The sequence below is a fragment of the Podarcis muralis genome, chromosome 9 (assembly GCF_964188315.1).
Source record: "Podarcis muralis chromosome 9, rPodMur119.hap1.1, whole genome shotgun sequence".
NCBI lineage: Eukaryota > Metazoa > Chordata > Lepidosauria > Squamata > Lacertidae > Podarcis > Podarcis muralis.
The window spans coordinates 60,284,884-60,300,713 of record NC_135663.1 but is presented as its reverse complement, the minus strand read 5'-3'; the positions used below and the strand labels follow the sequence as shown (position 1 = coordinate 60,300,713).

The window sequence follows — 15,830 nt, the reverse complement described above, 5'->3', positions numbered from 1 at the left end:
GCGGCGATTGGAGCCGTTCTGAGCGGCCACTGTCGGGCGGAATCCTTTTCAAAGCGGCCGCGCGGAGGGCGGAGCAGGCGTCGCCGTGACGGGAGGGCGGTGATGGTCGCCGACAGGATGAAGTAGCTTCGGGGCGGCGGCGGCGGCTATAACGTCCGGGCTGCTTCTGAAACCTCCGCCAACCGGGGCGAGGTGAAAGCGCCTCAGGAGCGTCGCCACCACTAAGCAGGTATGGAAACCTGAGGAGCCGAGAGAGAGAGATTGTGGTTTGAGCGCCATTCGCGAGGGGTTCTGTGGCGGCGGCGGCGGTTTCCCGGTCCCAACGGAAACGGAGCCGCCGGCGCGAGACCCTCTCTGGAAACGAGGCCGGGCGCGCGCGAGCAACGGCTTCTTTCCCTCAGGCTGCTGCTGCTGCTGTGAGGCGCTTTTGTTTATAGCCGAGGGGCGTGTGTGTGTGTGTGTGCGCGCGCGCGCGTTCTGAGCGGCGGTTCTCCTCCTCCCACTCGAGGGAAACCGAGGAAGAAGGGGGACCGCGGGTTCTCGATCTCGCGCCCTTTCTTTCCCAGAGCAGGTAGCGGGTTCGTCGGGCGTTTCGCGGAGGAGAAAGCGCAGCTGCTAGGAGGAGAGCGGGGAGGCCGGGCCGGGGGAGGGGGGTCGTCCGCAGCGAGGCTTCGGGAGTCGCCTGCCTGCCTGCCTGCCCGGGAGGGAGCGCCTTTCTTTCTTTCTTTTTCTTTCTTCCTCCCTTCCCCTCCCGCGAGGGAGGCACCCACGCAGCCAACTTTCTCGTAACTGTCGCTCGGCGGGGCGCTTCTAGCCCTGCTTCCTTCAAGACGCAAAGAGAGAGGGAGAGAGAGAGAGACGTGCGCGCAGGCAAAACCCTGTAAACCTGAGGATGTGGGTGTCTTCTCTGGCGATCACTCGTAGCCGATTGTCTTCCACGAACACGGTCTTAACAGCGAGTCCGTAAGTGACCGTGGAGGCCAATTCTGGATCCACACGTCCTTCCACAGTGGCGACATAGGTTTCTAGGCAGGAGTTGGTCACGGTGAGGATTTGCCGAGCGTGCCTTCCTCTTAGCACGTTTCCATTTTTAAGTTCAGAATAGAGTACAGTAGTTGCTTTGGAAGACGATCATCAGGCATCCGCACATGACGACCAGTCCAATGCACTTGATGTTGAAGAATCATCGCTTTGACACTGGGGATCTTTGCTTCTTCCAGTACGCTGGCATTAGTTTGCCTGTCTTCCCAAGTGACTTGTAAAGTTTTTTGGAGACACCGTTGATGGAATCTTTTGAGGAGTTGGAGATGGCGTTTATATGTGGTCCACGTTTCACAAGCGTACAGTAAGGTTGGTAGTACAATAGCTTTGTGAACAAGCATTTTGGTTTCCCTGCAAATATCCTCAAACACTCTGCGCTTCAATCAGGAGATGCTAGATTTCGGCATCAGTGTTGGCCCTTGTGGAAAGATAACTGCCTAGGTAGAAGAAGTGATTGACACTTTCCAACGTTACACCACTGGGTTGGGTTTGTGGCGCTGCAGAGGGGTTGGTTTGTGCCTAAGGATGTGGGTGTAACCACTCTTCGGCTCTCCGTTTGCCCCCGCGGAGTTCAACACCTGAGCCTAGCTGCTTCCCTTTGGTGCCTCGAAGGAGGCTGTGTGATAGGGTTGCCATAGTTTACACAGCGACAATCTGGACAGAAAAGCTGTGGGTTGGGGGAAGTTGTTGAGCTTTCTTTCATTTTGCCCAAAGCTGTTGAGGTGGGGTGTTTTTGGTTTGTTTTTTGAAAAATCGCTAAAAATAAATGCTATTTTTGAGCTATTTTTGTGGGGAAGTGGCACTGCCGACATGGGCTGACGTACAGTCAGATTTTTTGCGGATTTCTGCCCGGACTGCTGCCGACTGCAGTATTCTGAAGGTATCCAGGAAAATCCAGGCTTACAACAACTGTACTACTTTTTTTCCAAATTTTTAAAATTAATTTTCCAAATTATTACAAATCAAACCAATTGAATTAATTTAATGCAATTTCTTAAAATCAGGTTTCCTGCTCTGGTTCCAAACATATGATCATTATCATTTCCTTGTATAGCCGCATTGTTTCTTATTTAGACTGAGTCCAGTTGACATCCTTCACTTGCTGTTAAACCATTCTTCCAGCTGGCCGCTTTTTCCACCTTGCAAACAGCACCTCCGTTACATCTTATATGACAACCCCACTACATGATAGCTGTGGGAGTTAGACTTGGGCTTGCTAGTGGGCGTGAAGCCCAAGGGGGTGACAGGTGGCAGGCAGGTCACTGTTGCTGAAAGGAAGGGTGCAGAGTGTGAGCATCTGCCTATGCCAGCACAAGATGCCTTTGGTTCAGTCCCCAGTGCCCCAGGTAGTGCAGGGAGAATTTTCCCTCTGAAACCCAAGCTACCCTTTGCCCATATAAAATGAAAACTGGCTCCAGGATCTGCCATGGTGGAGCATTGCTGCTTTCTCAGTGGGTTCCTGGAAAGAAACATTCTGTTGTGCTAGCAAGCCTCATGACAGTTAAATGAAATGTAAGGCACCTTTAGGGATGTTTGAAGATTTCCAAATATGGTCTTGAGAAGCTTGTTTTGAATTGGAATTAACTAATCCCTGATCTCATGGCTGTGTAGTGGACAGTGGGAGTGGGGGCTAGTTTCTTGATCTTAATACAACTTGTACACAAATAGGAATAGTAAGCAATATGTTGTTGATAGTTGTGTCAGAAGTTCTGTTGGGTGAGCTTATGTGATCTTCAAATAATACATGGTACATAGTTAGATAAACACAGATCAAAGGAGTTGAAGTTTGGCTAGAAAAGCAAGTGTTTTCTTGAGACTGCTGATTTTTGTTTTTTCTAGGATCTATTGTAAAGCGCCCTCATCTTGGGAATACAAATTACACATTCCAGATGCAAACTTTTTGTACTTATGCCCATTGTTTTCAGGTCACATTAGTAGCACATTTTCTTTTCCTCCCCTTGTATTTTGCAAGCTTCACATGTTTGTGTTGGAGAGCTGAAGCCCTTCTCCTGCCCCCTTTTCTTTGCTCAGTTTGCTGGGACTGCCAGGGCTCTGATCAAAAGTTCAGAAGGAAGTGACACATGGCCTCAGAGGTTGAAGAAAGTTAATTTGTCTGTGAGACACTGCAGATGAACTATTGAAACAGGAAGAGTTATTACCCAATAATACACTATTTAATGCTGAGCATTTTGTAATACAAGCAGTGGCAAATGACATAGGAATAATCCATGTTACTTGTTACTTCTGTACTTGTAAACAAACACATCTGAAACAAAGTATCCAGACAATAAGCGCTACAGTAAGCCCAACCTGGTTTGCGCTCTGGTGGACTTCCCTTTCCACAAGTATGTTACTATATTGCAGTACTTCACTACTATTGTAACTTATATAGGTTTATGTAGAAAAACTTCAGAATCTCCATAGATGGTTAGAGAGCACCAAGTGTTGGAAAACTGCAGAGATACTTATATTGTCCTGCTGTTGTTGTTTTTGGATGCAGGGTATGTGGAGAGGGGGAAGAAACTACTGGAGATAAGAACTATAAATTGTTCTGCTCTAATGTCATCTGATATGTAGTTGCCTTAATATAATTTTCTAACTCTTCTGTTAAATTAAGGCCATTGAGGAGAGGGAGAAAAGAAGGCCTTGTTTAGACCAATTATTTTAAAGAATTTTTGAGTCATTAAAGTCCTAAATGGCTTTGGCCTGAAGGAGTGTCGCCCCCCCCCCCTTGTTCAGCCCGGATACTGAGGTTCAGCTTCTGGCGGTTGCGTCATTGTGAGGTTACAGGGAACCAGGTACAGGGCCTTCTCAGTAGTGGCACCCACCCTGTGGAATGCACTCCCATTAGATGTCAAGGAAATAAACAACTATCCAACTTTTTGAAGACATCTGAAGGTAGCCCTGTATCAGGGATTTTTTATGTCTGATGTTTTACAATTTTTAATATATGCTGTAAGCTCCCCAGAATGGCTGGGGAAACTCAGCCAGATTGGTGGGGTATAAATAATAAAATTATTGTTGTTGTTGTTGTTGTTGTTGTTGTTGTTGTTGTTGTTGTTGTTGTTGTTATTATTATTATTATTATTATTATTATTATTAAAAGATGATAGTACATTGTTAATAAGGTTTAAATGAAAGAATACATATAAAAACACATGCAATGCATATAACAACCCTTTTCCATGGTCTTCTGATTTCAAGCCAGTAGTCTATAGTCGCACCTTGGATCCCAAACGCCTTGCGAGTCGAACGTTTTGACTCCTGAATGCCGCAAACCTGGAAAGGAGTGTTCTGGTTTGCAAACATTCTTTGGAATCCGAACATCCGACGTGACTTCCGCGGCTTCCGATTGGCTGCAGGAGCCATTCCTTGGTTTCCGAAAGTTTTGGAAGTCAAACAGAATTCTGGAATAGATTCCATTCAACTTCCGATGTACCGCTGTAATTGTAAACTTTAGAAATAAACTTAAATAGACTTAAAATCTAAAAGCCATGGCGGGTAAGGGAATTGGGCCTGGGACAGTGCAAATCCACCCAGAATACATAATCTGCATAGTCCATTCTCTCACCTGCCAAAAGCAGTCTTGTATGGCCTAAGTTTCAGGTGGTTTCTCTTGAGCCAGTCATTATTTTACTGAACACCTACAGACCTGGTTTACATGTCAGATTAACCATAGTTAGTGCTTCTGGATGCTGCTCAAAAGTATCAGCACAGCGTGGCCATGAGTGGGAGAGGAGTGAAACGGAGGTGTTACAGCAGCATGCACATGCTGCTTGTTTAAGTTTAAACCATAGTTAATATTAACTATGATTTAATGTGGCTTGTAGACAGAGCTATTGTCACATCTGAAGTTGATGGAAAGTTGGAATTTGAGCTACTGCATTGTGATGATACTTCACATTCATTCAAAACCTGCAAATGAGTTATTACACAGTTTCATGTAACAATTAAAGGGCAAATAGTAAATATCATGAAGGACCTAAGTGGGTCCCTCTGACGCTTGCAGGAAAAATACCCTGAGGTGCCACAGTAGTTCTCCCAACCATCTAGAATTGTTTTGTCAGATAGGATCAGAACCACTAGAGTATGGCAGCAAGAGGTGATGAGAGGTCTAGGACAAGTTAACACTTCCGCTTCCTCTTTCCCATAAAGGAGCTTGCCCACTAGTATGACTAAAGCTGGACTAGTGATGAAGTTGAAATGGTTTCGAGATTTTTGTTTGTTTGTTCCAGGAGTGTCTAGAATTGCATTGGGGCCCAATGAGTTCCCCAAAGATTTCAGTATAAACTTCATAAACTGGCTGGATATAGTAGTGAAAATGTTGGGCTATTGATGGGTATGTTACAGCTGGTTACCGTAGTTGTTATATATGAACCCCTACAGTGTACGTTGCATGTAAGCCCTATATGTAGTCTGCCATGTGATTTTCATGGTTTATTTGTGATTTCCTTCTGCCCACATTGTTCTCTGCCTTTTGGCATAGTTGGTAGTGACTATCTTGAGCGAGCAGTCCTTACAGTCAGCTTGTCATATGCTTAACCTGTGAGAATGTTCTCAGAAGGGAAAATGTCAGGGTGGGGATGGTGGTTTTTCTACTCACAACACTTTGAATGCTCCCAATTCTGTGTTACAGTCTCAACAGTACAGTGTTTTTCTTTGTTTCCTTCCTGTGGCCCCACAACCTGTCCTACCAGTAGAAAGGTAGCGTTTAAAATGTTTTGTTTGTAAACAAAACATGCTTATAAATAGAACCAAGCAGTTCAAAAGCACACCAGTGCAAGTAGATAAATAGGTACCGCTGTGGTGGGAAGGTAAATGGCATATCCATGTGCTCTGGCTTCTGTCACAGTCCTCCATGTGCTAGAAGTGGTTTGTCTGTGGACAAACGCCACCTTCCTTGGCCTGAAAAGTGAGATGAACGCTGCACCCCATAGTCACATTTGGATCCTTTCCAGTTGGGATTCAGGCATAATTATTGAACCGAAACTCCTTGGTCGCTCTGGTCAGTGATCTCCGGCGGGCTAGGGACAAAGGCGAAAGCTGTTTCCTAGTTCTGCTGGATCTCTCAGCAGCCTTTGATAGAATCAACCATGACATCCTTCTAGACCGTCTAAAAGGGCTGGGAGCTGGGGGCACTGTTATACAGTGGTTCTGCTCCTTCCTCCTGGGCTGTGTCCAGAAAGTGGTGTGGGGAGATGAGTGTTCGGATCCCTGGGCTCTCATTTGTGGGGTGCCTCAGGGTTATGTCCTCTCCCCCATGTTTTTTAACATCCATAAGCCGCTGGGAAAGATCATCAGGGGGTTTGGGCTGCGTGTTCATCAGTATGCGGATGATACCCAGCTCTACCTATCTTTTAAATCAGAACCAGTGAAGGTGGTGAAGGTCCTGTGTGAGTGTCTGCAGGTGGTTGGAGGATGGATGTCGGCTAACAGATTGAGGTTGAATCCTGACAAGACAGATGTACTGTTCTTGGGGGTCAAGGGGCGGGCGGGTGTGGAGGAGTCCCTGGTCCTGAATGGGGTAACTGTGCCCCTGAAGGAGCATGTGCACAGCCTGGGAGTCATTTGGACTCACAGCTGTCCATGGAGGTGCAGATCAATTCTGTGTCCAGGGCAGCTGTCTATCAGCTCCATCTAGTACACAGGCTGAGACCCTACCTGCCCATGGACTGTCTCGCCAGAGTGGTGCATGCTCTGGTTATCTCCTGCTTGGACTACTGCAATGAGTTCTACATGGGGCTACCTTTGAAGGTGACCCAGAACCTATAATTAATCCAAAATGCAGCAGCTAGACTGGTGTCTGGGAATGGCTGCTGAAACCATATAACGCCAGTTCTGGAAGACCTACATTGGCTCCCAGTACATTTCAGAACACAATTCAAAGTGTTGGTGCTGACCTTTAAAACCCTAAACAGCCTTGGCCCAGTATACATGAAGGAGCGTCTCCATCCCTACCATTCAGCCTGGACACTGAAATCCAGCTCTGAGGGCCTTACGGCAGTTCCCTCCATGTGAGAAGTGAGGTTACAGGGAACCAGGCAGAGGGCCTTCTCGGTAGTGGCACATGCCCTGTGGAAGGCCCTCCCATCAGATGTCAAGGAAATAAACAACTATCTGACTTTTAGAAGAAATATTGTTGAAGCAGAAAAACATATAATCATAGAATCACAGAGCTGGAAGGGTCATCTTTCTAGTGCAACCTCCTGCAATGTAGGAAACTCAGCTAAAACATCCATGACAGATGGCCACCCAATCTCTGCTTGGAAACCTCCAAGGTAGGAAAGTACAGAACCTTCCAAGGGAGATCCATCTTCCATGTTTTATAAAATGTAAACAACTCTTATTTGACCCCAGTTATCTGACACAGATACAGTCCAAAAGGAGCACAGGGAATTGTGTATACATGGGAGAATTTTAAGAAGCAAGTGGTCCTCACTAACCTGGTGCAAAAAGATATTGTCATCTGGAGGAGGCCTGACTGCCTAGATCAGTGGTGTCCAGACTTTTTTCAAAGAGGGCCGGATTTGATGAAGTGGAGGGCTGACCAAAGGGCCAACCAAGTTGTTAACCTTTTTTTAAGATTGAAGTTGTTGAGCTTTTTTTATGATTTCCCCCCAAAGTTAAAGTTGTTGAGCTTTTTTACAATTTAACCCCAGGAAATAAACTCCCACTGGGGCTGGATTGAACCGACCAGCGGGCTGGATTAGGCCCCTGAAATGGACTTTGGATTGGACATGCCTGGCTTAGATAAAACACTATAGCGCCACACACCCTTACTTGGTAGAAAGACCCACTGAACTCAGTACAGCTTTCTTCTAATAAGGAAAAAATTCCACTGCCCAGCTTGTCAGGCTGCCACTTCCTGCGGGTCCCTCTGGTCAGCAAAAGGAGTCTGCAGCCAAGTTACAGAAGCAAATCGGCAGACAGGAGACCGGATCTTTACTTGTTGCAGCAAATGTTCAAACACCAAAGAGGAAGAACCCTGAGCATGGGGTTGCATGAACTTTTAAGACTTTCCCCCTTTTCCCACAATACATTTCCAGTAACATCATCAATATATCACAGATATGTCACAGTAGAGGCATGGTTGGCATGGAGAAACATGAAACTGTCACCCACTCTAGTTCCCAACACCTTTAAAGTATCTGCTTTCCCAAGAATAATAAAATTATTTACACATTTCTCTGGCCTCCAGGCTTCCCTGTTTGTGAGCTTTCAAAGGATATAGTCTCAATCCAATCTACCAATGGATTTCTATCTGGAACATTGTTGTTCATGAACACCTCCTGCCCCCCACTGTGGGGTTTGATTTCACACCTTGTGGAGGAGTGAGGAGCATTTGACCATATTCTCAGGGGATTATGGAGGAAGGCAGTAGCCTGGATCCGCCTTCCCTTTAGGAGTAATACACAATTAGAATTGAGAGATCGGACAAACCGTTGATTTCATGTGAATTTTTGAAGTTTGGGTATGTTTTAGGGAACAGTCAGGCTCATCGTCCTGGCCTTAGTTTGAGGCTGCGATGGGGATTTCGAATTTTCAAGGTATCACAACTCCCCCCCACCCTTTTGGTTTTAATACATTTTTGAGTAGACACTTACTGTAGTTATTTACTAGATGCAAGTCAGCAGCACCAGATGACCCCACTCGGCTAAGCACTGGGGTGGATTTCACCCTGTGCCTTGCAGAGCTGGGCCGACGCTGCCAACGGGCCCTGTCCCCCTCGGCAACATCCAAAGGCCCTGATCCACTAGGTGCTGGGGTGGATTGTACCCTGAACCTTGCAGAATCAGGCCCAGGCTGTCACTGGGCCCCAGGACTGATCTAGCAGGTCCTAATGCTAGCAGAGGCAATGGCATACTTGGGAGGGCAGGTTTAGGGAGCACTTTTGGGCCTTCAGGGTAATCAAAGCACTTGGGCACATGTTAGGCTAATTCAGCAGTCATGTGTATTAGCCAATAAAGGTTATGACATATGTAAATGATCATGAATGATAGCCAGTATTTGAGTATTTGGATAACACCCACAAATTCCAGAAGGATCACTATGTTAGTCTACCAGCAACAAGAACAGAGAGCCTTAAAAGTCCTTTTAAGACCACCACATTTATTGGGGCATTGTTACAAACTAGAGTCAATGTCATTAGATGCATGGTATGCTATCTTCAGTTGATGGGTGTATACAGATGGGGGGGATGGGGGGTTAAATGATGCATAGGGTGTTGTTGTTTTTTAATAGCACTCTTATTTAAGAGATTCTATGAAGTAGTGAGATTCTATTAAGAGAGCGAGCACGATTTTTAATCCTCTATTTAATCCAAGCATTGCATTTATTTCCCTTTTCATGAAACAGTGTGTGCCACAACTGGCCAATAGCTACATATATGTATAAAGCATATATCTTTTAGGCTGGGGTAGTATCCTCTCAAATTTAGGAAAGTGCACACATCAGTTAAGTTATAGAGTAGCCTTTCCAACCTTGGGTCCATAGGGTTGGTTATACTGTACTACAACTCACATCATCCTTTGCCACTGCCCTGATGGCTAGGGATGATGTGAGTTGAAGTTCAACACCCTTTGGGGACCTAAGGTTGAGAAGATCTGCTCTGCAGTGTTTCGCAACTGGGGGCCCATCATGGATGTTTTAGCTGAGTTTCCTACATTGCAGGGGGTTGCATTAGAAAGATGACCCTTTGGGTCCCTTCCAGTTCCATGATTCTGTTTTTCTGTTTAAACAATATTTCATTATGTTCCTATCATTTTATGTAATTGCATTTTTTTAAAATTATAAAAAACCCATGTTCTGTTTACAAACAGAACATTTAAATAGCTACCTTTCTACCGGTGGGACGGGTGGGGGCATGGGTGTAGCCAGGATTTTGTTAGGGGGCAGGCTTTTGTTAGGGGGGGCAGAACCTCTGATTTGTTTTGATTTGTATTGATTTTTACTTATTTGGGAGGCAGCTGCCCCCTGCCCCCCTTGGCTACACCCATGGGGGGCACAGGAAGGAAATAAAGTTGTAAGGAGGCCACAGCTGGAAAAATGTTGGGAAACATTCAATGTTAGATATTGAGATATGAAAGCTAGGAGCTAAATGGCACCTTACATCTAGATTATGGGTGCAAAAACAGAATCTCTACGCACCCTTTTTAATAACAAGAATACAAAGCAGAAAATGAATGAACTGCAGTTAAAATATTATGTCCATTTTTCACATGGTCTAGTCCAGTTTATCTCAACCTGTGGGTCCCCAGATGTTGTTGAACTACAACTCCCATAACCCCTAGCTAGCAAGGCCAGAGCTCAGGGATGATGGGAGTTGTAGCCCAACATCTGGGGATCCACAGGTTGAGAACTGCTGGTAGGCAAACTAAGGCCCGGGGGCCGGATCCGGCCCAATCACCTTCTAAATCCGGCCCGCGGATGGTCCAGGAACCAGCATGTTTTTACATGAGTAGAATGTGTACTTTTATTTAAAATGCATCTCTTAAGTTATTTGTGGGTCATAGGAATTCTTTCATTTCCTCCCACAAAAAATATAGTCGTCCCCCCCAAGGTCTGAGGGACAGTGGAGCGGCCCACTGCTGAAAAAGTTTGCTGACCCCTGGTCTAGTCCTTCCCCTGCCGTCCCCGTTAATATTCTTCTCCAGTCTTCAGAGAGTAGCTGGAAGTGGGAAGGCAGAAAAAGGGCCTCCTTTCCTTCCACTCTGCACTCCAGAGCTCAGATACTGCTTGCACAAATGACATTCCCAGTTGCAAAATGTGCCTAGAACAATGGGAGTTTTGAACACTGGAAACACTGCTCTAGAGCAGTGTTTCCCAACCTTGTGCCTCCAGCTGTTTTTGAACTACAACTCCCATCATCCCTGACTAGCAAGACCAGTGGCAAGGGATGATGGGAATTGTAGTCCAAAAACAGCTGGAGGCACAAGGTTGGGAAACACTGCTCTAGAGGACTCAAGTTGGCACCTAGAGTTCTTTCTTAATTTCTATGAGTTCTGTCATTATTGCTTGAGAGATATTGGAGGGGAAACACTGTAGCAACATTTGCAGGGGAAATTTGATTATTCCTTGCAACTTTAAATAAGCTGCATAACTTTCATAGGATTTTGTCTGAATTAATCCAAACAAAAGATGGCAAAAATGCTCACCCTATTGTGGTATTTTCAGTGGAAAGCACTTTGTCACTTTGAAAGTGTATCACCATTTGCAATAGCTAGTTTAGAATAGCCCCATTCAGTGCTACAAAAAGCATATTACTAAAGTTTTGTGAACTCTGTTTCTGCTCTTGCTATTGCCTATCTTGTGTGTTCTGAAAACAGATTTTTATCTTGTTCTTCTGGACAACTCTAATCAGGAAGTAGAATCAATTGTGCATAAAATGTGGAGGATGATTAAGAGGGAGTGGGCTTCCCATGTTTGACTGGTTTCCCATTGTTTACTTCTAAAAGGAAACCAGTAAATTCTTGCATCAGAACACTGATAAAACTTGTTCTGAATACAGCTTTGTTTACATCTGTAGACTTTCAGACTATGGTAACTGACAATATTTTGTTTTTTAGAAATACCCTGTTATTGCATGCTGAGACTTGAATTTTTGTGAGCAGTTAAAATGCATTCGAGTCGCCTCCAGTGTGAAATTAATAAGTCTTAAACATTTAAAACACTTGCTGTGGCTCCTAGTAGGGAAGAGGAACAGGGGGAAGCCCTGAAGCTTAAGCAAGTTAAAACAAGTTTGTAACTGACATGGAGTCTGAAATATGCTCTCTTGAACCTTTCCAGTGATTCACTAGTGAGGCATGGTTTTAAAAATGTAGGTGTTACTTGTAGTGTCATAAACACCAGCTCCCTAGGCCTGAAGCAAGATGAGCGCCACACTCCATAGTTGCCTTTGACTGGACTTAACCATCCAGGGGTCCGTTACCTTTTACCATTGATTGGTTTTCTTGAATGCTTTATGTATAGCATTTAACCTTAAAAGATATAAAATTAAATGCCTTTTCTAAGAGGCTGCAGGAAAAAATATTTTCCTAGTTACCTCTATTATTAAAATAACATGCTTTCTTAGTAATTTTGAAGCCAGTCGTGAGCTATACATTCCATAGTGTATAACGTCTTGAATGAAATAGATATACATTCTCTTCAGCCTATTTTAAGGACTATCTCCATAGAGGGATTTATACAGTCTACTGTGGTTTTGTGGTCCTCTGTGAATTGAGTAAATGGAAAGAAAACAGATGAGGTCATTGCTAGGTAGAATATAACTAGACAGAGGACAGACTGTTTGCTGCTTGGGAAAATGGCGAGTGGAATAAAACATATCTGTCTATGTCAAACCAGCTGACCAATCAAATTAAGCTGAAACTATCTTGAGAGTAGTAGTATTAGGACAAGAAGACAGGATATAAAGAAATTCAGAGGAACTCTTTACTAATTTTTAAAAATATATATTTCCCCTCTTTCTTTCTAGCCTTGAATATATCAGTTTCTTGTAACCTATATTTGTCCAGCAAGGGACCAAGAATATTTCATCTTTTTACCTGCTCTTATATAGTGAAAGTACAAGCTTGGCTCCTGGAAAAATATCATGATAGGTCCATTCCAGGTGGCTTGCATCATTTGTTGTTGATCACAAATGGTTTTACATTGGTATATCCTCCTGAAAAGGTACCTTTACCTTTATCCCCCTGAAAAATCTTCTATAACTATAGCTACTTTGTATTAATCTCTGCTTTCCCCTTATATTGGTGTGGCCCACTAGATGTTGCTGAATTACAACTCCCATCATTGATGAACATTGGCTGTGGTAGCTAGAGTTGAGATCAGAAAAGCCACAGGTTGGCTACTTGTGTCCTAAAAGCTTTCATTTTATTTATGTATTTATTTCATAAAATTCATATACCACTTGATTGTAAACAACAACCACCACCCCTAAATTAATAAATGTCTTTTCCAGTTATACCCACTACTGTATAGTTTTACATGTGATCTTAAAACTTCTAAACTGGAACTTCAGCAACTGTTCTTCAACTATCATTAAAGGCTACCAAAGCATTAACTGTACACACTGTTTTCCTCTAAGCAATGAATTGGAATGTTCTCTTTGATCTACAGTCCTGCTCTTGAAAACTGAAATGGGGTGGGAGTGAGAGGGTCATTGGTTTTCAGACTCTTAAATAATTCATTTTAACCTTGACTGAAGCAGAAATGGCTCATCTCTGAAGCAGAGGAAATAACACTAGAAGGAGAGGTGATGAGAATCTGTCGTAACCCATTCTTATCCTAGTATTTATTGTCCGGCTGAGTATGATTTGCTCATATGGGTATTTGTTACCTTATTGACCGAGTTAGAGAACCTCTGGGCCAAAGCAAAACACAGCGCAGCATGCCTCCCAGTTTGGCCAGTTTGGGCAAGCCATGCTCACCCTACAGCAGATGTCATACATGGTGTGTGGTGGGGCAGTTATGGGCAGGTCTTCAAAGGGGCAATTGGGAGCTTAAAGTGAGCTCCCAGTTGTTCCTCTGCTCCAGGAGGGGGTGAGTAACAAAAAGGAGAAAGGTGACTAACAAGTATTCACACTTGATGTTTTAATGTGTGTTAAACCACTTTGAGATTTTTTTCCTTTAAAATGTAAAGCGGTATAGAAATGTATGCTGATAATAAATAATTATTATTCACTTCTCTCTCCCAGTGCTGCTTCTTGAACCTTTGAAAATCAGAGGTTCGAAGATCAGCATGGGACTTCTTGCAGCAAGGTTTTCCAACAGCCCATCCTCCAAAGTCCCTTTGTCATAGTAATGCCAAGGTGATTATATGTTAAATTTTGCCCTTCAAAGGTGTGGGGATAAGGACCTGGCCTGGTCAGGGGGAAAAAAACCCACCCCGATATATAAGTACAGTCATATCTCGTGTTGGGTTCATGTTGCGTCTTTTCGGCTTGCGAACGCTGGAAACCCGGAAGTGTATACTTCCGGGTTTTGCCGCTCATGCATGCGCAGAAGCGCTCTGTTGTGCTCTGCACTTACACAGAAGTGCCGCTCTAGTTGCAGACTTTTCGGGGTGTGAATGGCACCCCGGAATGGATTGTGTCCGTAACTAGAGGTACCACTGTATATGAATATAAGTATTCATATAGGAAATCCTGTCATAGTTTTCTTATCTGTGCTGTCAGATGGGACACAATGCATTCCAGAGAAACCATTGCAGTACACCACAAATAGTGACCATGAAAGGCAACAGAATATACTGTAGTTCCATTTTCTCCTGAGACACACTTGCCAACCGGTTATGGAATATTTTCCCAGCTGGCTTCAGAGCCTGAAACTTCCTCATGTAAGCTGGAGTCATTGTCCATCAATTTAGTGCATGGTGTTGTTTTTTTAGATGTAGTCACCATATTTTTCACATGCAATAATTTGTAGGCTACTAGGCCTTCTCTTTCAATCAAGTGAAAATGGTTAAATCACTCTCTCTGCCTCTGAAAATGTTCTCTGGAAGTAAAGTCATTGAGATACACTAACCATTGGCTGTCTGTTTGAGGGATTACAGAGCACAGAGATTATGCAATAATTTTGTGGCATGTTTCTTTAATTTTTCCCATTTCATAATACACAATAATCATAAGTATATATACAGCTGTACTTACTATATCTATAATTACTGTTTGTTTTGATTCCAGTGTCACAAAATGGTAAGCATTTTTTTCCCTTTAAAGAGTCTCCTCTGATAGCATAGTTCCCTCCTATAGCTGCTTATATCATTATTTTATTCATAATCATTACATTCCAGATCTTCTCCTTCCAGAGGTCTGTTGGTGATACAGTATCTATTTCCCTCATGTTTGCTATTAAAACTGAGCATCAATCACCATAAGAGCAACCAGGACAAAAGTCCCTTGGCCAATGTGGTATTCTTCATTGCCCAATAACATTCTCAGAACCTGATATTTCTGAACAGTGGTACCTTGGGTTACATACGCTTCAGGTTACATAGGCTTCAGGTTACAGACTCCACTAACCCAGAAATATTACCTTGGGTTAAGAACTTTGCTTCAGGATGAGAACAGAAATCGTGCTCCGGCGGCGCGGCAGCAGCGGGAGGCCCCATTAGCTAAAGTGGTGCTTCAGGTTAAGAACAGTTTCAGGTTAAGAACAGACCTCCGGAACGAATTAAGTACTTAACCTGAGGTACCACTGTAATTTCTTGCTTATTTCCCCTCAAATGCCTTTCAGACATCCACAGTTCCACCATAGATGTGCAAAAGTGCCTCTGCTATTGAGGTTCTTCTGAACAGCTGTTTCTTTACAGGCCTTTGGAGTTGTGCCTGTGTGCGTGTGTGTAGGAAACCCATGCTGAAAATGACTGTGAAGCTCATTAGATAGCCCTGAGCAAATCACAATATCTTGAGCTAACAAGCTTGCTGAGAACTTTTCTCAGTCCTCCTTGTAAGAAGGGCAGAATGCAGAGTAACAAGCTTGCTTGTCTCAACTCTGCTTTTGCAGATACTTTATTGAGTGTATTTAGAAGACATTTTTGAGGGGTTTTTTATTTTGGGGGTGGAAATATCTGTTTCTGGAATCTAAGAACAGTAAGATGTGTCAAAATGTTTTAAACTAGTCAGAACTAGTCAGATATGCACTTGTATAATTCAGCTAGCAGTTGGAAGATGTCAATTGTACTCATGTTGCTTTTGAAGTGATATGTTAAAACATTGTTCTGTGATTGTGGTTTCACATGTGCAAGGCATCCTTCAATCATGCCCTTACGTGTGCATCCTTAGGCTCAA

The 15,830-nt window shown here is 43.8% G+C and overlaps 1 protein-coding gene across 3 annotated transcripts in view; it reads left to right on the top strand.

The window, feature by feature from the left end:
• Nucleotides 1-15,830, top strand: part of FRYL (FRY like transcription coactivator) — a 140,817-nt gene continuing 124,987 nt past the window's right edge. For 2 of the 3 annotated variants that reach the window (XM_077934361.1, XM_077934359.1), the window contains exon 1: nt 1-229. The gene's annotated coding sequence lies outside the window, so the exon portion shown is untranslated. Of the gene's footprint in view, nt 230-729; nt 1,351-15,830 lie in introns of those variants that run through there. The other variant, XM_077934360.1, reaches the window with a different exon arrangement.